Source organism: Pyxicephalus adspersus, chromosome 3, assembly GCF_032062135.1.
Source record: "Pyxicephalus adspersus chromosome 3, UCB_Pads_2.0, whole genome shotgun sequence".
NCBI lineage: Eukaryota > Metazoa > Chordata > Amphibia > Anura > Pyxicephalidae > Pyxicephalus > Pyxicephalus adspersus.
In genome coordinates this window covers 49,029,595-49,054,762 of record NC_092860.1, presented here as the reverse complement: position 1 = coordinate 49,054,762, position 25,168 = coordinate 49,029,595, and the positions used below count along the sequence as shown (strand labels likewise).

At 40.0% G+C, this 25,168-nt stretch overlaps 1 protein-coding gene across 1 annotated transcript in view; it reads right to left on the bottom strand.

Moving 5' to 3' along the window:
• The window catches only part of PTBP3 (polypyrimidine tract binding protein 3), an 89,834-nt gene extending 82,796 nt beyond the window's left edge, over positions 1 to 7,038 (bottom strand). The window contains exon 1 of the mRNA XM_072404515.1: positions 6,993 to 7,038. The gene's annotated coding sequence lies outside the window, so the exon portion shown is untranslated. The remainder of the gene's footprint in view (positions 1 to 6,992) is intronic.
• Between the last annotated feature and the right edge of the window lie 18,130 nt (positions 7,039 to 25,168).

Below are 25,168 nucleotides of genomic sequence, written 5' to 3'. Positions count from 1 at the left end.
CCCAGGAATGCCTATTCCCCCCCAGGGACCCTTAAAACCCAGGGGGCTCTATGCTAAAACTAGCCAAGCTTTCGGATTGTTGATACTTGCACTGCTTTCTCCTATAGAAGTTCCCCTACTACTAGCTCATTACTGTGATGCCTGCCATTATCATACAATAGTAAGGTTCACACGGAGCTAAGAAAGGTTTTGCCTATACATGCACACAATAAGTAAACTTGAAATAGTGATGCGTAATTTGGTTAACCGGAGGTAATGTAAATATCATAGTCAAACATGTTGTTGGGGGTGGCCCCAGGAGTAAACCACTATTAGTTACTAATGGATGTCGCTTACTTCATGTAAAAATGGCAGATGTAATGAAAATCAATCTATGGTACATGTTCTCCCAAGTGCTCCAATTACAGCCTGACAAAAGGCTGTATATTTATCTAGATCCATGGTATACTTATTGCAAGCCTTGCAAAGGAAAGGTTAATTATGAAGTATATACCCAGGAATTACCCCCATTTACTCCCACATGTAACATCCCCACATCTATAGCATACTTCAACACCCCCCCCCCCCCCCCATATTTTATTACTCCCTTTGCCATCAGAAGGCTTTTACTATTCTTGTAGGGGCAGCTGCTGAGAGGTCAGATCCTGCTGATCTATTTTTTAGGAAATAAATCTCTCTCTTACAACTGAGCATTTTAATACCTTGTTGGCAGTAAACTATCCCTTATGAGTGTTCTATTGTCTCTTGTGAGCTTCATATTCACTCTATGAGGCATAGCAGTAAACTAGACAGAACTTCAAACACAAGCTAAAATTGTTTTGGGTCAATTTTATCTTGATTTTTTTGTGTTTACAAATCAGTGGTTTATATCCATTTATACGAAATATCTATAGAAATATGAGACAGTACAGCAAAAGTGCTCTTTTTTTATACACCACTGTCTTTATGAAAACTAGGACTAAGCCACTGATACCTTGTGTGGAAATCCCCCCTTCATCTATTGATCTCTGTAAACAACAAGCATTTTAACACATAGTAGTAGTAAAGTCTCTGTTGTTTAGTGAGATAATAATACTACAGAAACAAGCACGCAGCAGATGAAATCAAAGTAAAGTCTAACATTTTTGATTTGCATACTTGTTTGTCAAAACTACAGAAGCCAGGCAACTAGAATTTAATGGGGGACAATGGCAGCCCCAATGTACACCCAGTGCAGATTTCCCAAAATCTTGCTGCAAAAAACACAAACCTATAACAGTTTCTAAAATATGTAGCTTTTGTACAGAAATATTCAACCAAAGAATGTGAATTTCATTTCAGGCAGTTTATAAATTAAATATATTCTATGCAAATATATAGATCTTTTAGATTAAAGTTTTTAAGATCTGTTACATCTGGATTTTTTTACCAGTGGAAACAAGTAGAATATACAAACAGTCTACAAAAAGAGATAGTACCCCAGGCACGTTTTTTTTGCAACATGCAGAGCCTTGTTCATTGCAGGCAGGGATGTCAGCTTAACCCCAGGGTCACCAGTGGAATCAAAGCTTAAGCTTTTTTGTCTCAAAGCACTTAGCCCTTTTTTCTAGAAGTAGAAGCTATTAAACAACTCATCACAAAACCAATGTATTTTCTTTTGAAATGACAACTGTGAGATGTCCATTCATGAGATGAAAAAATGTTAGATTTTGAAGATAGGGAAGATGCAGTCAAAATTTCATGTAAATAGTACCATACAATTGGCTGAGGATTGTCGGAAACGAGGATTGTCGTTGGAAATGAACGACCGTCATGGCGGATCTGATTGGCCGACGATCGTTCACTATCTATCGTGTGTACAGTGGTTCAGTGATCGTGCATGTTTCTGCAGTACACTTTCTCCTTTACATGTCACTCCCTACATCGTTCAAACAATTTTATCTAGTGTGTGTACACTGTTGGTGGATTATATTTGAACGATCGTATTGTTACAGCATGCTCAGAATTGTGGACAATACGATCGTTCAAATATAATCGTGCATAATCGTTGATCGGTCAAAATCGTTCGTTTTCTAATGATAATTATTAGAAGTGTGTACGTAGCTTTAACAGATGCAACTCCAAGCTCCTTGTGATTGGGGTTGTGGTCAGGACCCCGGTGGTATAGCTTTATGCCATGTCTACAACAACAGGAGGTTATTGGAAAGAATACAGGGGTAGCAGCCTAGGAGTATTGGCAGCTTTGTTCACAAAATAACAAATTAAATTCTTTCATTTTCCATAAAAGCCTGAAAGTTTACAAGGGTCATTATACACAAAGCAATCTACAAAATTGTGAACATTGTCCAATAAACCTATATTCTGGAACATTTTTTACTCCAGTAACTGTCTACCTGTTACTATGGTTAAAGTAAATAAACACTTTTTTGTACTTTTGATGTGTCATATTGCCTCCAGATACATAAGCTCTTGATAAAGTCTTTTAATAAAACATTTCGAGCAGCTGCACATCACCAGTTGTGATATTGTCACTGGATATGGCTTTTATGGGTTTTAAATAGACCCTGCTACCAACGTAAATTGAAGATATTTCAGAGTGAATTCTCTAGAACAGCTTGCATGTCATAGCCCTCTCCTCTTCTGGTAATGTCTAATTACTGACTGTACTGGTCCAGCTCCTCTGCCCATACCCTCACTTCTCACATAACCTGTTCCAATGGGAAGGAGCGAAAAGGAATCTTATAATATGTCAATTTAGAGCTATACATTACATACAAGAGTTTGGCACCCAGCTAAAGAATTAGGGGTTTTGGATGTCTACACAAGAGAGACCTTTACATGAAAATACAACACCTAAATTATGGTAAATTCATATATAAAATACAAAAATAGCAAAGCCTGAACTGAGGTGGATATAGCTTGCAAGGAGAGTCATGGAACACAAAAGAGGAATCCTATATATGGGATACACTGGGACTGAGCTCATAAAGAACAACCTGTATGTGGTCCTCACCAAGCAGAACTTATGTTTGTTTTGATGGGGGACGCTAACATAATACGAAAAAAAATGCAACACAAAGATAAATCATATGGCAATTCTGGCCAGGTGTAAATGAAAACATTTATTTACCCCTACCCCATTATTTACCCTGTTGGGTTGGAAACAATGGTCACTTAGCTGTATCTCAAAAAGAACAGCATTAAAACCTTTCCTAACGCCCATGCTGCTCTTGTCTAAAAAACAACATGAAACCAAATAGATGTCTTTTTCTTTCTGGGAGCACCAATCTCATGGTCCTTCTGTGAGCTTAGGGGTTTCTCCTATGAACTTTCACATCGCGCAGTAATGACATGGAGGTTGATGGGAAGAACCACTGGGTGATGTAAATGAACACCAGAGATCAAACCACGAGAAGTGTTGGTTACCAGTGGTCGCCAACCTTTCTGAGCTCACAGACCACTACATTCATAATTTTAAATACCATGCATGCGTGGGGAGCCATGTGTCACTCCAAGGGGAAGAAACTTCCCCCAGAGTGACGTCATAATGCCAGAACCTGCCCCCTCTCCCATTGCAGGCTCAGACCTGCTTACTAAACATCTTGGGGGGATAGTAGCGCAGGGCTTTGTAGCGCAGGGTTTTGTAATCCTATACATGTCTATGAGAATAGAAAACCTTCTTAAAGCAGGTCAAGTACAGGTCAAAAAAAGATCAACTGTAGGTCAAAGCGTAATGTATTCTGGATATCCAGAAGCCTTTTTAAACTGAAGTTGGAATAATACCATCAACACATGTCAACACATCCACATCATTGACACATGTCCCTAAGGTATCTTTAAACATTAGAGAATGAAATAAAATCTGGCAAGATGTTATATTATTTTTTACTTGAAATGGAAACTTTTAAAGATTTGAACCTGGACATCAGGCTTGTATCCTTGCCAGTCCAACAAGTTTAGGTCTACACTGGCAGACCAGAATCAACAGGTACAGGTCCATACTGACATACAAACCACAAACCAGTTTAATAGGCTCAGGCCAATGAGAGACCAACACAAACTAGTTCAGCAGGTTCATGCCCATGCTTGCAACTTAAACCAAACATAAGCCAGTTTAACAGCTTCAGATTCATGCTGACAGACCAACACCAGACAGTTTTTAACCTTTGGCAAATTAGAATGTATGTGCAACCAGAATGTGATTTTGTGAATATGTTTACCTGTTCTAAGAAGAACTGTTGTTGCTGACCTGTATACAATACTAGCTGCACTCTTTGGCCTAACAACCTAGTGCCCCAAACAAGCAAGCAGCTATTAAAGTTAGAAAAGCATTACTGTGTCAGGTCAATGAAGCCTTGGCTCAGCATAACAGTTAAGCATATATCATTTTAAAAATGAGAATTCAGCGGTAGTTGCCTGGGTTTTTTCTCAGTGCAGGTTATCTTTAGGGTTCCATATAGTTTGTTTTGTGCATACAAGAGCACTTGCACTGCTGTCATTTTTGTGACATCTACTGGATAGTTAAATTGATAACTGTTCCATTTGCACTCCAACAGGTTTCTTACAATAGGTGTAAACATAAAAATGCAGAAATGTTGTCCTTTAAGAAATATTAACCTATTTGTTATCATTTTCAAACCTACGGGGATCTAATATATGACTAAATGTTTGATGCCTATAGCAATCAAATTTTACAAATCATTTCAAAGTCTATAAAATGTCTTATTCCAGTCACGTCCAAAGAGGAATGTTAAAAGAAAGAGACACACAAAAAAAACAAAGGCATATTTGGGTGCAGCAAATGTCAGCTGTCATTTTTCTACTGCAGGTAAAATGATGAAACCTGGTGTCTTTCTGGCTGGTAAAAATACCACCAAAATTCTTTGATACATATCCTAAACAGTCTATTTCAGAAATTTTTAAAAACTCATCTGTCAAAGTTTATACCTAACATTTACATGTTCATTTGGAAAAAATGGGTTAAATTTATGTAAATCTTGGGTAAAACCATTGATAAATAGATAGTATTTGAAGAAGGAGGCAGTTGATATGATACTGTAGGCCATAGGGCATGATGGAATATGGACAGTTTTCAGCTACTGATATTGATCAGCAGTAATAGTAGTGATTACATATTTAAAGTGGAATTGCACTCGTTGGTTGGTGAGGAGCTTCTGCCATTAGCAGAAAGTATGCACAGCATACTTGCCAATTATGGCATAGGCTTACCTATGTGCAGGCACCAGGTAGCCATGACAGGTCCAGGATCTGCCACCATCTTCCCTGCTTCTCCTCTGGCTCCAACCGAGATCCTCTTTGGCCACCGAATGGTGGTCCTGCTTAGACAGGAGTTACATTGTTTCCTGTGGCTGGCTTTGTAAGTGGCACTGCCACACTCACAGCTGGGCTCTACAGTACAAGGCGCATGAGCTGTGCAGTGAAGAGCTGAAATAGCAAGCCAGCTAGAGCCAGGACTTTATTATTATTTTTTTTTTTTCTAAATGAGAAATTTCATATCTCTTTTGTGAATTAGCTCTACCTCCTGGTGACTTTTTGTTTTTTTTAGTTTAGGTCTGGAAACTAATTTTTCAATCTCTTCTTGCAATAGGCTCCATTATGGCACTTGGTAGTATTCAATCAGCCACATTATTATTACATGGTTGCCAGTGACCAACTGAAGAACAAAGGGCAGAAAGTGATTGAAATCAAATAAATGGTACTTAAAAAGACATGCTTTATAGATTTCTAGCCCAAATATATTATTGGGCCTCTTGAAATCAGGAACAATTTCTATTTGTAATCAACAAAATTGCAATGTATGTGGTCTGCATTATTCTTCTAAACACTAATACTGACTACGCCTAGAGCATTTTTCAAGAAATTGAGAAAAAAAACCTGAAAGGATCAAAGCAATCTACCATCAAGGTTAGGTTTTTTTACGTGTTGATAAAAACTGTTGTTGACATTCACCAGTTTGATCGTGCTGGTTAGGATTGCCTATAAAACTGTGTGCAGCCAGCATAAAACTACTTTTGGGACCAAGGTCCAATTCCTTCCCATGGATGTATTTAAAAAAAAACAAATATATGATTTTATTCTGTGTAATTTTTTTTCTACTCCACAAGGCACAGCTAAACGTGGAAAGCTATGACAACCTGGAAAGAAAGGGCCATACACGTCTTGAATTCAATATAAAGCACACAAATATTATATTAAAAAAATACAGCCTGGAATAAAGCCGTCTCTGACAATGATTTTTATAAAGGGACTATACAACTTTGCATCCCCTCCTTCTTTCCTGTAAAGGTTATTATTTTTCCAACTAAACAGCAGAAAGGAATATTGTATTGAAAGATTTTCACATTAAAATGCATGATACAATAGAATCATCAGTAATACCCCCTGAAGCGGAGATTATTTAGACAGCAGCAAACTCATTCATTCTATAAAGCGAGATTTGTACTGGTCCACAACTACACAGGTGTTATTCTTTATATATAGGGAGGGGCTGCATCTATACCTTCAACTACAGTTTTCATAAAACAACCTGTGTGTGTGTTTATATTTATGTATGTTTATATAAATATATATATTCCTACACAATGCCAACAAATAAATCAAAGTAGGCATTTTAAAGTACAGCCACATCATCAGTTTATGGATACAGTAAATAAATGGATTTATTCTCTATGTAATAGCTACTGAGAACTGAAATATTTCAATGTAATCAAATGCATCCTAAAGGAAGACTTTGTATTACAAACTTACAAAGTAATGTTAAAAGCTATGATTTATGATGAAAACACCACCCCACTGAACAGAGAGGTTTACAAACACATACACACCCACCAACCCCTAGAGATATGTTCAAAGCAAATAATAATTTGAGGGTGAAGCACTGAGCACAAGACAAGTCCTGGGCTCCTGCTGCCATCCCTTCCTATGTGATGGGGCCACACTGTGCACATGAATTACCCTCTGGGTCAAGGCATAAAGGCAAGATAGTGACTTACCCATCCATGGCCTGGAGGACGAGGAAAAAATAAAAGAGATAGAGGGAAGATAGGCAGAGAGCAGAAGAGACCAGTGCAGAGAAGAGGAGGAGGGAAGGAGGAAAGGAGATGATTGAAGAGGAGGAGGAAAGGAGGAGGGCAGGGAGAGAGGTGCCACTAGACAAGAGGAGGTGGGGGAGTTATGACTTTAACAGCTTCACTGCCAGGAAAAACTATTTATACACTTACACAATCACTTACATTACAGCTTTCAGAGCAATTGATTACTAAAGAACAGCTTACTATGTCATGGTATTTAATACTGACATGCTCCTAAAGTATCCTAGAGCTTAACTTCATGTTTGCATATATATCTGTTATCAAAATTGTACACAAAAATAATAGTAAATATATGTTATATATACCCAGGTTATATGCCTGATATTAGACTTTTGTTAGTCTCTTAATAATAAGCAGATTTTACAAGGGGTGCATTGGGAGCCAATCATCAGCTGCTACAAGGCACATAAGAGAGATGACCTCATCCAATATGCTGCTGTTCTATAAAATGTTTATATTTTTTATTTAATAGGTATTTATTTTTAAAGGTAACTTGACAACAGGTTTTCATCTGATATGTAGCTTGCCAATGAAATAATTTGACATTGATTGAACAGGTTTTATACTTGAAATTCCATTCTGGAGTTCCATGGAGACGAACTATCTCCCTTAGAAATGTCTCAGCTGTCGCTGCCGCAGAGGGTGTCCCCTTCATTGGGATAAAATGAGCTATTTTAGATTAGTATCAACCAATTTGAAAATGGAGTTGTATACCCCTGAAGGGGGAAGTTCCACAATGAAGTCCATAGATTGCATGCTCCAAAGCCAGTTTGGGATGGGCAAGGGTCTAAGTAACCCCCATGGTTTAACTCATACTCTTGGAACGGGCACAAGTGACACACGAGGAAACAAACTACTTACAATCCTGGGGAAGCTCTGGCCACCAAAAGGTCCGCTGTATGAGATCCAGAGTCTTTGACACGCCAAAATGACCTGCCAGCAGGTTGTCATGACAAGCTTCTAAAGCGGCAAGCCGGAGTGTTTCAGGAACAAAAATCTTCCTCCCATGCAATAAAAAAATCACCTATTCTGGTAAAGTTGAGGTTTGGGTCGACTGGGTAGGTGTGCAACGCCCTTTTCATCTGTTCCATTAGGTCAGGACAAATCAACATGAAGTTCTTAGCGGCTAGAATAGTATCAGGCAAAGATTGGTTTAGGTCCTCTGGAAACATACGAGATAGGGCATCGAGTTTGGTATTTTTTGCCCCAGGGCGGAGGGTCACATGAAAATCAAAGCGGGAAAAGAAAAGAGCCCAACGGACTTGGCAAGGGTTAAGCCTTTTGGCTTTTTTCAGGTGTTCCAGATTCTTGTGATCCGTGAATATTAGAATAGGATGTGCGGCTCCCTTCAAAAGGTAGCGCCATTCCTCAAGGGCGGACTTAATGACCAGCAATTCTCAATCACCGATGTCATAGTTACTTTCAGCAGGGCTCACCTTCCGGGAGAAGAAAGAGACAGGATTCAACAGAGACTTGGGTCCAAAGCTTGTGACAAGATGTCCCCGACCGCGGATTCTGATGCGTCTACTTCTAGGACAAAGGGTAGGGATGGGTCCGGATGTCTCAGAATGGGAGCGGATGTGAATAACCCTTTTAGTCAGTCAAAGGCAGACTGAACCTCAGGCGTCTAGGAGAAGGTAACCTGTGGGCTAGTGAGCATCGTTAGAGGGGACACAATAGCGGAGAACCCCTTAATAAATTCCCAATAGAAGTTAGCAAACCCCGAAAATCGCTGTACACCTTTTCGGTTGGTCGGTGCTGGCCACTCCACTACTGCTGATACCTTCTCAGGATCCATGACAATCCCCTGGGTGGAAATGATAAGACCCAGAAACTGGATGGTGTCTTTCTCAAATTCGCATTTCTCTGGCTTGGCATATAGTCCATGAACACGGAGGTGACCTAGGACCTTTTTGACATGGTTTCAATGCTCCTCCAAGGATGCAGAGAAGATCAGAATGTCATTGAGGTAGAGTACCAGAAATATGTCTAGAAAATCACGGAATATGTCATTTACGAAGTGCTGAAAGGTAGCAGGGGCATTGCAGAGGGTTCTGAATGCTGTCTTCCATTCGTCTCCCTCCCAAATCCTTACTAGATTATAGGCTCCCTGCAGGTCCAACTTGGTGAAAACTTTGGCTGTGTGCAACCTCTTTACAAGTTCTAGAATAAGGGGCAAAGGATAACAGTTCTTGATTGTCACCTTGTTAAGATCCCGGAAATCTATGCAAGCACAGAGAGTACCAAGCCTCTTTTGCACAAAAATTATGCCAGCGCCTGCAGGTAAAGTAGAAGGCCGGATGAATCCCTTCTTCAGGTTTTCATCGATGTACTCCTTTAGGGTAATAAGTTCAGGTAGAGAGAGAGGATAAATACGGCCAAACAGAATCTCCGCTCCAGGCATAAGTTCATTTGGGCAGTCGTAAATACGATGAGGGGGAAGGGCATCAGCCCCCTTCTTGTAAAAAACGTGCAAAAAGTCATGATAAGTAGGAATGAGCCCTTTCTTCTCTGTATCCAGGCACAATAGCTGGTTGCACTGCACTGCTGGCAATACACAGATGCACAAGTCACTTCGCCAGTGGACCAGTTAATACAGGGATTTTGGGCCTGCAACCATGGTATACTCAGTATAACGGAAAAGAGCGGATACGGTATCACATCAAAACTTAAAAGCTCCTGATGCCCCAGTTATATAGTTATGAGAAGGTGAACGGTCTCCAATGTAACTGGTCCAGTCTTGAGAGTAGAGCCATCTGCGAGTAGCAGATAGAGGGGTTGTTCTTTGTTGCGAAGGGCTACAAGGAGTTGCTTTGCAAGGGTGACATCCAAGAAACAGGTACAAGCCCCAGAATCAACAATGGCTTGTACTTCAGTGGTTCTGTCGGGGCCCTGGAGAAACAAATAGAGCGAAATATGAGCAGAGGACTGGTGAGTTAGTGTGGCTGGGGTGAGGGAGTCAACTCACCTCAACGCCCAGGCTTATGCAGTTACGCAGCAGATAACCAGGAGAGCCACAATACAGCCAGAGATTGGCCTGAAAACGCCTCTGGTGCTCCTCTGGGGACAGTGAGGGCCTAGCTAGACCCAACTGCATGGGTTCTGGGCAAATCCATAGAGATAGGAAGTGGAGTGGGTTCAGGGACCGATGGTGGTGGAGGTAGGTAATTGGAAGACCAGGGCGAGGGAAGGGTTCCTTACTTCTCCATCCTGTGTTCCCGTAATCTTCGGTCAGTCTGGGTTACTAGCCTGATTAGGTCATTTAGGGAGTCTGGAACACCCACTCTGGCTAACTCATCTTTCAGATATTCAGACAACCCAACCTGGAAATGATATTTGAGAGCGGCGTCATTCTACTGGGTATCAAAGCTCCATCTGCAGAAGTCTGAAATGTAGTCCTCAACTAGGCGTCGGCCTTGTTGAAGATTGCAGAGGGCTGCTTCAGCAGTGACAGCACGCCGGGGATCATCATAAAGTTCTGCCAACTTATCAAAGAGTGCATATTCATTAACCAAGGCTTCATCACTGTGTTCCATCAATTGGAAGGCCCGGGCCTGTGGTTCTCCCTGGAGGAGGGAGATTACAGAGTCCACCTTGTTGTGTTTCTCGGCAAAGGTTCTAGGCTGCAGGGAAAAATATACCAGACAGGAATTGCGGAAGGCCCGGAATTGGCTGTGGTCTCCAGCGAACTGGTCGGGAAGCGGGATCTTGGGCTCAGATGTGGCTGGGAGAGGTGGTTGACTGGAAGAAAGGGCTGCCTGAGCTAGAGGTTGAGCTGGTGGAGCAGGCAAGGTTTGAAAACGGCTTTCCTAATGGAAGTACCCTCTCTAAACCCTGCACACATATTTTGAGCTCAGCAATCTGCTTGCACAGTTTCTCAAGAGGCGAGCTGTCTCCAAAAGCTGACATTTTGGCTGTGACTTTCTGTCAGGATCTCCTCACGGGATCACCCAAGGCACGGAGTCTAACTGACACCAGTTCTTCACCAGGGCACCCCACATGATGGGCCAGGGGTGATAGGCCAGTAGCCAGGAGGCTACTGTGCTCTTTGCTGCTGGGGATCACTAGGTCGTGGCCCTTGGGGTCACCCTACCTGAGGAGGAAGGCTGGAGCATCCTCGGTGTAGAGACAGGTGGCAGGCGGATGCAGTCTGGTTCCAGGCACAGGTCAGGGCAAGCTGCAGACAGGCAAAGTCAGGTTCCAGGCACAGGTCAGGGCAGGCGGCAGACAGGCAAGATCAGGTTCAAGGCACAGATCAGGTCATAAATTAAAAAGAAATCATGAGCAGAGTATCAAGGTAGCTTGTGCAAAGTCACAGCACCAGCCTCCATTACTGCTGAGACTAAATAGCCTGTGCCCCTTTAAGGAGCTCATCACATACAGTATTAGGCACAATGGGGGAAGATCCAGTTTGCATTGTGGTGAGAGAGACACACCTGACACCACACACTTCCTAAATCCCAACACAGCTGAAATGTACTATAAAACACCTATTTAGTAATACCTCCACCCATTTATTAAATGAGGAACCCGTTAAAGTGAAAGAAGGTATTTTTTCTGTAGAATGAGCTTTCAGGTGGGCAGTCTCTGATATGAATGTCAGCACTGTTAAAGACGGCAAATACATGCTTTCACTAAAACTCTAATCCTTCTCAAGGAAATAAAATTCCCCCTACTGCTCAATTAAGCTCATATAAATGTAAAAAAGAGAAGCGGTTATTTTTTTTTTTTTTTATAAAAGGACCTCATCCATTATTGTTTATGTTGTAAATTTTATGGCTTAGTGAACTGGGACTTTTTTTAGACCCTCCGTCTCGTCTGAAGCTGAGATTGAAAAATTTACCAATTGTTTCATGTGGGATTAGCAGTAAAAACCCAGCCATCTAAATTATTTTCAAAACATTGGGCAATTTCTATTAGGTCCTCTGAATTGTTTAATTTTGCTTAACTGACATTGTGTTCCTCTTAGGTTAAAAAGGCCAGATTATGTTTGAAATCATCACAGACAAGTCATCTGAAATAGAACCAGCCCTATGCTTCATTATAGGGCTATCAGCTTGTTTTCAGGATTTGGTAGCTCAAATCCAGAGCATTTTTTGCAGGACAGCTCTTCTGAAGTTTCATTAGGTATTTTAATGATTGCCTGGTCATGTATATTAATTTAAATGCCAGACAAACCATTTGGTTTTCATGGCAGACAAATTCACATAAGTAGCTAAATTTTAAATCTTGCTTGTTATTAGGTCCCAACTTTATTCTGTGAATCAATGTCAGTTCTTGTGTCAGAAAATCATTTTCAGACCTAATAAAAACCCTACATCTTCCACAACCAAAAGACCCAATAGTTAGGAGATTCTGAGCTCAACAACTCCTGGGGTCACGTAGGTTGATTCAAATCATGTTCGTTGGTTCCAAACAGTCAACATGCTCTACCAGGATCACAATTTACGAGGGGGTGCTGAGAAGTTCCTGGCTTTGCCCAGAAAAAAGAGAGCCAGAGTTATGAAATAACACATTTATTCAACATATTCCTCCCTGAGACTGATGCACTTGGAACAGAGTAGTTGCAGTTTTGTAGACCGTTCACATAAAAGTCCTTTGGTTGGGCCGCAAACCAGCTCTCAGCAGCAGCTTTGACGTCTGAAATGTCCTGAAAATGTTGCCCCTTCAGGTGTCAGGTCAGGTGAGTAGGGGAGATGGTGGACAAATTTAAAACCCAGTCACAACGTTGGACATGTGTGCAGGTGCATTGTCCTGCAAAAAAAAGAATCTCTTTGGTCAACTTTCTACAGCCTTTCGTCCTAATTGCCTCCTTCAGCTGATTCAGGAGATTAGCATAATACTGTCCGGTGATACTAGAGCCCTGAGGTAGGTAGTCCACCAACAAAATACCGTCTTTGTCCCAGAAAACGGACGCCATTACTTTTTTGGCTGATTTATAGGTTTGGAACTTTTTTGGCCACAGGGACCTACTGTGGCGCCATTTCTTTCACTGCTCCTTGGTTTCAGGATCACAGATGTGGAGCCAGGTTTTATCCTAAGTCAATAACTTAGCCAAAATGTCCTGTGCAGCTTCAATATGGGCCAAAACAGCTTTGGATGCTTCAACTTATTCCTTCTTCTGATCACTGTTCAAACATTTCGGCACCCACTTCGGTGAAAGCTTGCGCATGTCTAGGAAAGTGGTGATAACAAACCCAACACGCTCCCTTGAGATGTCAAGTATCTGGGCTATCTTTTTTGCGGATATTAGCCGGTCCTCAATTATCAGCTCATGAATAGCATGGCAGGTTGCCGGGTCAATTGAGGTTGGGGGGCGCCCACTGCGGGGCTCATCTTCAACTGTGAAATGCCCAGTCTTGAAATGAGATATCCAGGTTTTGACAGTGCTATAGGAAGGACACTTCTCCCCCAGTGTTTGTGACATCTCATTGTGAATGTCCTTGGCTGACTTTCCCTGGAGAAACAAAAACTCCATGATGGCACGTAACTCCAACATCTGCCTCTGCCATCACAGCTTCTCACAAAAAGAAAAAACTGTTTTAAGAATCACAAAGACCTGATATTTGCACAGTTACATGCTAAGATATTAGACTGGCATATGCCCCCACACTCTTTTTTCTATTTCATCTAGAAGGGGGCAAAGCCAGGAACTTCTCAGCACCCCCTCGTATCTGGAAAGAAAGATTTAAATGAAAAAAAGGCTACATTCTTCAAGATACTATGATCTCTTAGATCAAAATATTCTTCTGCATTTACAACGTTTTGGTATACTGATTATGACAGTCAATTCATCAAATAATGGCCTATTGTGAAGAGCACGAAAAGAAGGCATATGTTGTAGTAGGCATGACATGATAATACAACAAAGCACTAAACATAGTGATTTGTGAAAAAATATTGTGTCCAAACCTCAGTTAGTTCGTACCTCACCTGGAATAGTGGAGTCTTCTAATTAGCCTAGTCTTCTACATTCTGTGTCTTTCGGGGCTTCTTCGTATTAGGGTATTTTTAATTTTTGGGGTTTCTGCCTAATGAATCCATATTAAAAGGAAATTATTTTTGTGGACATTTTTGCAAGAACGTCATAAGGTAAAATAAAAAATGAGCAACCATCTGCAATAAAGCTGAACTACACCAAAAAAGAAACAAGGCAAATTCCTAAAGCAATTCTCTCAAATGATGTAAATTATAGTTATAACCTATGGAACTGAAATTTTCTAGTTTGAAATTTTTTTTAAAAACCTGGTAATTGCATTTGGTATAATGTCCATTACAGCATAAATACATACATCAACTTCACTGTGTCAGAAAACGTGGATTAAAGTGATGTGTTTTGATACTGAGCCTTGCAAGGGACTTAATTGGGAGTAATATGGTTCTTAAATAGCAGTGAAAAAACAAGGTGAAAAATAGCAATTTAGACAATACAAGATAAATGACAATTATCTGCAATACACAAGCAATGAACAGTCAACTAATAAACATGGCATCAATGTTAAATTAGTAATATCAAGCACACGGGAAGTAAAACCTATTTTTTACTAAACTATGTGGGCAACAAACAGGCAATATGTATAATGAATAGGCAAAAAGCAGCTAATTGTGATAATATGCAGGTAACAAACAGGCAATTATACCAGCATGCAGGCAACAAATAGGCAATTGTGACCATAAAAGAGGCAAACTTGACAACATATAGGATAGAAACAGGTAATCATGACAGTATGTGCATGACCAGCTGTGACAATATACAGACAAAAATTCCTCCTCCCTCCTCCAAGCAAAAAATCTTTCCTTACTTTTTCTCAACATCCACCCCCTCTACTCCCAGAGCAAAAAAATAACACCCAAAAGAAAAAAGCCTCTAGCAACACTTTCCTACCCAATAGAAGTGTTTCAAATATTTTCCTCTCCATCCATGTATTCACTTATTAGACCTTGTATACATCAACACCTGGCAAAATGATGGGAGGATCCCCATAGCCTTCTCGGCTGTGTCTTATAATATGTCAGTGTGTAGGAGAGCTTTTCCCAGCTCTATGCAGCTGATGTATCTGACATCTGAATATATTTGCACAGGTAGGGGTGGACTAGTTGGAATTTAAAAGTTGGAAGATCAAGACAAGTTCATATGTAAGGCTGGGTTAGTAAAGTTATAATGTGGGTCCATGTAAAGAATACAGGAATAGTTGTTTTTTGGGACTGATCACTTACCGGTGGTACTTTCGTAGTTAAGTTCTGGCTCAAAAGTAATTGTACAGAACCAGCAGCTCAAGAGCAGAGAAGCATCTTGTCTAGGTGACCAATGGCACCATTAAACCCATTAGCTGTACTACCAATATAATGTGGCATTCTTCTGTCTACAAATGTAATTGTGTTCTTCCCAGTGACCAGCAATGTAATGAGGCACTCTTTTCCTTATTCTCAAAATTATGGGTCATTCTTCTTAGTTACCACTAATGTAATGCAGCAGTCTTCTCACTGACCACATTGTAATGGGAAATTCTTCCCATTTACCACCAGTGTAATGGACATAGTTTCCAATGACCAAAACTGTAAAGAGCATCCTTCAATGTATGGGGCATTTTTCACAGTGATTAATAATTTAATTAGACATTCTTTTCCCTAACAGCTATTGTAAAAGTGGTTTTCTTCCTTTGACCACCAAGGTATGAGGACACTCCCCTGAACACTAATCTAATAAAAATGAACAACATATAATGGTCCATTTTATGTACTTACACAAAATGTTTTTGGGTAAACAACAAATACCCAATATGTAATAAAATAACTTCCCTTTATAGACACACCAAATACCTACAAATGATGAAAGTTTAAAACCTTTTTAGGTACCCGATATGTTTTACTTTTACATAACTCATCATTTTAAAAAGTACTAATCCTGCCCCAAATAAATCTCTTAGCTTAAATTCCTAATCCTTAACAAACAAAACTGTTTAAAAAATATATAACTCAGACAACCTTTGTAATGTGAAAGGTTATGGTAATTACAGAATAACAAAAAGGAAAAAAACATGTGCGCATAAGCTGATGTTATATAAGCATTCATGTTTATCCCAACACTAGCTCTCCTTTATTGGTATTTTCTAAAGAAATAGATGTGAGATGTAACACCACATTGCACTTATAATTAGCCCCCGTGGTTTCCAAATCTCTAAATGGCAATGGAATAATTTTGTAAGAAGCTGTAAAACAGACTTCACAATCTACCTTCCATTAACACAATAATTTGACGACAGACAGAGACCTCTCCGTTCCTCTATCAAATTATTCAGGTAATTTCCTTAGTCTGCTCTTACCTATTATGAGGCTGTTGTCATAGATTTGAAGAAAACATGCTTGTGTAATTTCATTTGTGTAATTGTTTTCTGTGGAGTTACGTTCAAATGTGACATCTCTGAAATATATCTTCATAGGTCCCCTTAGGTCTACTATTCTGTTTCCTGCATCATACATTTATTCATTTGTGATTGTTCTAATGAATAAATGTCTATAAAAAAGACTGACGCTAATGAAGGGTTGCTGCAGAAATCACAAGCTTGTGACGTTCATGCTTTGATACTTCCATGCATCTCTGATTGCATAGTGATTCCAGCAATATACAGATATCGCAAAAAGAACGTAAAACAAATGCATTGTTCAGGCACAAAGCTCATCACAACATTCCCGTTGTATTTTGTTTCTCTCTTTCTGTGAAGTTTTTTTAAACATCTGATAGATAAGCAAATATATTTCCGTTATTCTATACATTTATTGCCATAGTAAAAACACCATAATTAACAAGTCACAGTACAAGAATCCTAACATTGTAATTGTCAATGGGTCAGGAATGAAGAGAATATCTGATAAGGGTACTGTTACCATGGCCTGCACTGGGAGAATGACATCTTTCCCTTCTGGATTCAGCCATGATACCTCCTGGGCGTGCCACATGTCTGCGGTGTCATGGGTGAGGGTCTCTACATGGACACATATGGTAGTGTGCCCTGTTTCCTCACCCTGGCAGTGCTGCATGTAGCTAAGTAATTATGTTTCCCTGTCCTTTGCAGCAGCTTGCCAGCATCCCCGTGAATGCATGAACTGGCATGTAACTATTTCAGCATCCTCAGTAAACATTTTGGGACTGTGCTTTGCCTTGATGTTGTCAGCATTGACAAGGTGCTTCTGATGGAAGTAGAGTTCAAAGGTGCAGTAGCCAATATACAGCTTGGTTCCTAGCCCATCTACTCATTGGTCACTAGTCCTTTAAAGGTTACCAGGTCCTGGTCATTGGCTGCTCATTGTAACCTTAAACTTGCCTGTCCTGCTCATGATATGACTTCATACTTAGGAACCTATTTCTGACTCTGTCTGACATAGTGATTGTTAGCTGCCTAGAGCAATGCATGCCTGTGACTTTTGGATCTGTACCCTGGACTTGATCATTGTCAGACCTCTTGTGCTGCATAATAGCTGTGGATGTCCTAGTTACTGACCTTGGAGTATTTGTTCCCAACCTACCCCACCTCCACTGTCATTTTGTGTCCTTCTATGCATCCCCGGTGGTTTTCAAGTCCTCTGGGCCTTAGCCACTATACATTGCATACTCCAGTAGCTCGGTATACATTATACAGAAGAATGTAAACAGACATGTAAGTTTGTTTTATTGCAAAAGGAACATAAAGCTGCCTGATTGCTTGTTTAGTTCCACTTAAAACAGAAACACAAAATAATACATGTTATGTATAAGGACGTTGATGTGGTAGAAATATATTTTAGCAGCAAAATACTTCCTACATAAATATAACAAATAAATGCCATATATTATTGTTCTCACACACATATTCACATGTCACTATAATAGAAAGTCTGTTGCTGTGGTTCTGTTATCTAGAAGTAACCTAGAGGTGTTGTTATGTGGAGGTACCTGTATATACTGTAACTTCTAAAACTAATGCCTTGAGATCTGTAGTGCTGAAAACCTATAATGATACAACATGGAGAATACATGTAGTGTATACATGTGGAATCTACAGTAGCAGATGGGAGCTGTGGCACTTCCTCTGCAGTAACAATAACCTACTATGGTAAAAAGAAATAGGGTAGCACAGCATGTTAAAAAGAACTAGAAAAAAATCAATTATCAAAAAAAAATCAACTGGAAAAAATTCAATTATCAAGAAAATCTTTGAAGAAAAAAGGCTCAGAAAAAAATGGCTGTGTGAAATACACAACATACAAACAGAAAATGCCACTCTACAAAAAAACACAACAGAAACATGGTAATGCCTTCCAATAAAAATGGAACAGTCCGAATAAAATATGCTTTAAAGTGTTTTCTGGGTTGTGTTTCTTTCTGGTGAACAAGGCCATCTATCCAATGCACTGGCCTTTCTAAAGGTTGTGGTCATACACAACGGCAGCTGTCTGCAGACATAGCTGTGCCTATAATTACCCACAAAAAATCAAATTGAACACAATCCTTTTTTTGTAACCCTAAAACCGTTTTATAATTTTAATAATATTAATTAAGAGAGAAGCTATAATGTGTTTTCTTGGTAACTATATATATTATAAAGTTTATGCCTTTTTTGTAACATTTCCCCATGTAGGTGAAAGTAAAGTTTGTAAAGAGTTAATCTCAGTTGTTTTGTTTACTCTTCTCTAATTTACCAATTGGATTTTACATAAAAATTGTACTCCCTCTAGTGGTCATCTGTAAATGAAGGATTTGTGATTAAAGCCACTGCTTAAAGAAAAGTACTGTTTTGTATATTTATTGTCACTTTTATGTTCATGATATAAAATATATGTATATATTATATGGAAGTTGCAGAAGTAAATCTACAGAAAGTAGTATATTGTAGCAAGAACATAGGATGAATTGTCCTTGGGAATATACACAGTATACAAAAGTTAATACCAATCACTTCTGTTCTCTCACCTTGTGCACAATAGGAAGTCTTGTATCTATCTGCTCATCCCTCATGTAGTTATCTGCAGGCAACTTGTAGTAAGTGGTTCCACTGGGTCTCTCCCACAGCTCCCTGCAAAGTATATTATAATAATATCTGGGTTTGTAAAGACACACAAATTAGATATAAATCAACTGTGGACATTATTAAATATATATCTGAATAAAAGCTTTTGTGACCATATTTCAGCTTCATTATTTTCTAAGTCACTCCTAAAACAAATATGCAGATCAGCATTGGTGATTTCATTCTGACTTTTTTTGCCATTGTTTGTTCCAGGATTTCAGAAGTATTAAATTCAGAGACAAGCAGGCAATTAGCCCTTTCAGAATGAGGTTAGCAATAACAGCTAACATATCTCTCCCAGTAAAGGTTTTCTTTAAACATTGCTTTGTAGTTAATACCATTCAGTAGCTTTTTATATATCTCCTGCCTCCAGCTGATTAGCAGGAAAAGACCAATCAATCTCCCAGTTCAGGGATGTGCTCACTAAAAGCTTTGTAAAGACAAAAACTGTCTTGCTTCCCCAAGGAATGAGGGCAAGGCCAGAGTTAAAGTACAGATGTGGCAAACCTTGGAAAGCATCAGATAAATGTTTGGCACCGCCAAGACCTTCCCAGAGGAAATGAAAAAACACAGATCTCACAATGAAGTCTATATTTATAGTCTGTGTGACGACCTCCTAGTAATGGATGTTATTATTCATAAAATATTCAACTGGAATTGATTTTTCGATCTGTGGGCATTGTAGATAGATATTTTGAGGAGCAGATTATTCTACGACTGCTTTGCAAAAGCAAATGATGCTGTAGTGGAATAAAAATAAATTGCCTCATCAATGCTGAGAATCACAAAAGATATATATATATATTATATATACTATATATATAAAAGATATATATTTATATAATGTATACATATATTAAAATACAGAGGACAGAAAGGGGTTATAAATATATAGATGGGCAGATGTGTCTCAGAGAATGATGTGCAGAAAGATATTTGCCTATTCATTGTAGTGTTGGGTTATACCATGTCAATATGGATCGATATTTTTTCAGCCAGATTGCACAGATTTTTTCTAACAAGCTGAAAAATATATTTAATTCATAATGTTTATATTTTATTGAAAGCACTTATTGCAACCCTCCACTGTAGGCCTTAATGATCTGATCATTGCACACTGTTGTATGATTACCTCTTTTAACCACCTGAGCGTTACACTGAGGTCTAGATTTCTGTACCAAAAGTAATCCACTGTTTTTCATGAAATTTTTTTTTTTTAAATTGTAGACCTGTAACTTACAGAAATATGTCCAAACAGGGGTTCTAGTAGATAATATGAAAATAAAAAATGTATTTACTTTTATTTTATTTTTTTTTATTTTTTTGTATTGGATTGGATACTGGAGTTTGTATTCAATCCAATACAAAATGAGCCACAAGATGCCGGCCGGCGGAACACAAGATGCCGGTCGGCTTCTTACCGGTCCCGCTGGCACCCGACGAAGGCACCCGACGCTGGAGAGGGAGATCGACGGGCGACGATCGACGGAGGACGACGCTGGAACACGAACACGACGCTGGATGAGCACAGCGGGACCAGGTAAGTAAGGATGGGAAAAAACTCGGGGTTAACCATCCTAGCCATTTTTTTTTTGCCCGTACGAAGGTCGGGCTTAACGGCTAGGAGGTTAATGTGCCAAACATTCCAAAACAAATATTAATATGGTTTAAACTTTCTGGAATTTAAAAAGTGTGCAAGCTCATTGTATTGCTACTGGGTAGGTAGGTGGTGAGCATTCTGATTAGTTCTCACATACCACCTAGGACAACATTATTTTGAAGTAATTGGAAATCAAGGCAGGCTCTTTATATTAACAGACAGGAAATGGAAGGCTGCAGCCACATTGGATTACATTCCCAATTATTTCTTGGACCCTTGTCCCACAATAACACCTACCCCAAAAGTATCCCAAAGTGAATGTGTTCCTTTTATATTTTTGTTTGGCTTGCCTTATTCATATGTCTTCAGATATGTGATGATGGCTGCAGCATTCTGTGTTTCAATGCTGTATCATCTAAGAATGCATTTTGATGCCCCCTTAGGTGGCTGGGCTATGACACACAAACTTTGTCCTCAGTGTCACAGGTTAAATGATGTCCTTAGATTGCAGACTCACATGAACATATATACTAATCACAATCCCTGTACCCATCTAGTTGATTACACAGTCATATTTAACCTGAATCATGCAGTGCTAAATTGTTGTACATAATATAAATGTATTGTTGATATTATCCACTATTTATATGGTGCTGACATGTTACGCAGCACTTAACAAAGTCTATTGTCATATTACTAACTGTCGCTCAAAGGGGTTTACAACCTAATGTCATAGTCATATGTCATTAATGTAGTCTAAGGACAATTTTTGAGGGAAATACAAACTCCTTGCAGATAGAGTCCTGGCCACGATATTATCAAATCCTGTGCCTTGTGTACCTATAAAGTTCCACAGGGAATGAGTACATCAACATTTCATCTCATAAAATAGGTTGGAAAAAGCAATTCTGACAAGCTGGTTCAGCAATAGAATGTACCTTGCAAACAAAATCCTGTAGACTATACTGTTGTCAAAATGTATTATTAAATTCTTTCTTTCAGGGATGTGATCTGGAAAATCTGAGTCTCACCCTCATTCTGAAACTTATCAACTGCACACAGTAGGGCTGATCTCCGAGACTTTCCTCATGTCATGAATTATGAATGATTGTAATTGCCACCCACCCCAGCACATTGTAAATGTTGCACTCACCCCTGCAGGAGCAGCTGTGTTTTCCTAAGGTTCTCCCTGGTAATGAAATTACAGAGGCTCATACATCTTAGTTTAAGGCTATTTATTGTAACTTAGCACATAGAAGAGTGGGCCTAGGGCAGGAGATATACAAGCAGTTCACATCCAGTAGCAGTAAATCACAAACAGTACTGACAGCTAACCTCCAGCACCCTCACTGAACTCTTCACCCAAAACAGGCAGTGAGAGAAGCATCTCTCCTCCATCTCCCCATTGCAGTGTCTGTCTTACTTTTAGCACCAATGGTCTCCTGTCCCAAAGTACCATTCTTATGAGTTCCTTTTTTTACCTTCTCCCAATGGGGCTCAGTTTTACTTAGAGCCATACTCTTCCTCCCTGCGATCTATCATCCTTGCCCCAACCTAGCCAGCCCCTGGGGCCTGGGGGACATCCTGCTCTGTCTTCTCTTTTTCTAGATATTCATAGCAAGGACAACCCCCAGTCTCAGTTCTCCATGCAATTAACGTGTTGTTACAGTCCACCTAAAAAGGTGCCCAAAGTCACCCTATGTCCAACAGGTATATGATACTTTCTTAAGGTCGGGTTCCTCCTCTGCAACAGAAGGTAGCCAACTATCGCCCTAGGGAGTCTAGAATAATCCAGCGTTCATACTACTTAATAGGATCTCTACACTAGAAGGGCAGTACACAAAGTATTGCCAACATATGGCAGGACACCAAACATACATTCAATACATTGTGGTTCATGTCCAGTTATTGGCTCATTGAGGTGTGTAGGCTGCCCAGTTATAATGTACAAGATATGTGCAAATAGACCTCATTAACATATAGGTGTAAATCAGCCTTAATTTATTCTCCCCTTGGTCCAAGACAGTCACTTTGTGTGTCATGTGTAAAATGAAATGCTGGTAACCAGTCCTATCTTAATAATGCTGCTTGCAAAGTGAAGACGATTGCTATATTTTCTTTGACCTAAGCTGACCACTTCCACTACCCAAAGCATTGGTTCTAGTCCTTTCTACCCTTGCATTCAGGAACAGGCATCAATTGGCAGCAGCAAACCTGTATATGTTAGCTGTAGTGAAGGGAACAAAACATTTTTTTTATTTTACAGAAATATTATTTTTTTTTTAGTACCAGTTCCTGCATTACAATCCTTTCTGCCTGACATTTTTTTTGACTACCTCTGCTCCCTAGACACCTTCTGCTCCCTCCCTCATCTATGACACCCCAATACCTCCTATCTCCCTCTAATTAGGTTTTAATAGGCTAACCTGGTGTAAAGGAAGGAAAAGCTGGCACGTTGGTGGGCATAGCTACAGTATCTTCTCCTGACTCTACATCAGATGACGCTCTCCTGCACTCTGCAGGCCCTGGCTATCAAGATGGCAGCCCAGGTAATTGGAAGATGTAGTCAGCGGGGCTCCTCTGTCAGTGTGACAACCTGTTCCCATTATATATCAGGTGTGATGCCTGTCAATGCCAAACTTGTGGTTTGTCACTTGTGATCGCAATGTTTAAAACCGCAGAGAAAATATTTGCTATCTTTAGCTGTCACCCCATTCCAGATGGAGACCGATATTCCAGAAATATTGCATGACCCTTAGTGTTTATTTTTTGTTTTACTAAAGAAGTGGACTTGTTCCAGGAAATGTATCGAGGATACAGCACTGAAAGAAAAATGAATTTGAAATATGTTTAATACATTGTAAAGTTTTGGATAATTTAACCCCCCTGGCGGTATGATTACTGAGAATTAACAAATGCAAAAGCGGTGCATTTAAAAATCCTCATTATTTTACATTTTCCGCCTGGTCCCCCTTACCTGCATGATGGTTATGCCCTCCAGGCGTACGCTCACGAGCAGATGCCCTGGCATTTGCTTCCCCTGGCCTTGTGTCCCCAACTTTCACACGCTGGACGCAGATGCATCAGCAGGGAAAGAAAGCGCTGGAAATTGCTGGAAGACGCCGCGGACATTGCTGGAGGGCGCCGCTGGAACGTGGGAACAAGGTAGGAGTTTTAACCTTCCTGGAAATTCCACCCCGAGGTTGGCTCGGGGTTACCGCTTTTGGTATGGAAAATCCACCCCGAGCCACACTCGGTAATACCACCTGGGTGGTTAAAGAATTCTGTTTAACCAGCAGGACAACAAGGGACAACAACGGAGCAAGTAAGTGGGGCTATTTTTAGTTAAAAGCTACTCCGAGTGTGACTCAGGATTACCGCTATTTGGAGGTAAAATCCTTTCCAAGTCACACTCGGGAATACCGCTAAGGGGGTTAAAGTCCCAACTTTTTCAGTAAAACAAAAAAATTAACATTTAAAGCAGAACTAAGTTAAAAAACAAAAAATGATATGTGCTTTTTAACCCACAAATCCCTCAAAGGCACTGTTCCTTCCCCCGATCTGGTCCTGTGTCATTTTGGAACTCCAGGTGTGGAGGGAGCGCCGGGCGCCACCATCTTCTCTTCCGTCTTCTTCTTGGCATGTCTCCCGATCTCGCACTGCGCAGGTGTGAGATCGGGTGATGCAACCCACTGTAAAGGGGGAAAAAAAGAGACCCGATCTCACTGCGCTTGCCCCTTCTGCACATGTCTGAGATCAGGGCATGCACAGAAGGAGTACCCGGAGCCTCCCGGGATGCGTGACGTAGGTATCCCGGGAGACTCTGTGCTCATATTCACTTTCGATTGCCGAGGCAAAATAACATTTTGTTGTCTACCCTTTTAGGTAAAGAGAAAATGTTGAGTTTAGGTACACTTTAACGTCTGTGGGATGTGACATATCTTAAAATTCTGGTAATGGATATCGCTCCTTCAAAACTCTGTTATTGTATTGTGACCCTTAGTGTTTATTTGTAACAAGATTTGTCAAAAATCATTTTCTTTTCACTTTCTTATCAAACATCTCATTTATTATTATTATTAGACAGGATTTATATAGCGCCAACATATTGCGCAGCGCTGTACATAAAAAGGGGTTGCATATACGGACAGTGACACAGGAGGAGGAGAGGACCCTGAAGAGCTTACAATCTAGGAGTATATATACAAAGTTGTCCCTGACATGATAAAAGTTGACCAAGACATGAACACGTCTGGGGTCTGTTTTATCAAGCTAGGGACAACTTGGCAGCTTTCTAGAGACAGTATAATGTATAGTATATACAGAGGCAATATTCATACAGTCTATACAATGGGGAATTTATGAATGAATATTCACTTTTAATGAATTGACTTGCACAAGCTGGAGCCATTACACAGAGCCCAGTGCTCTTG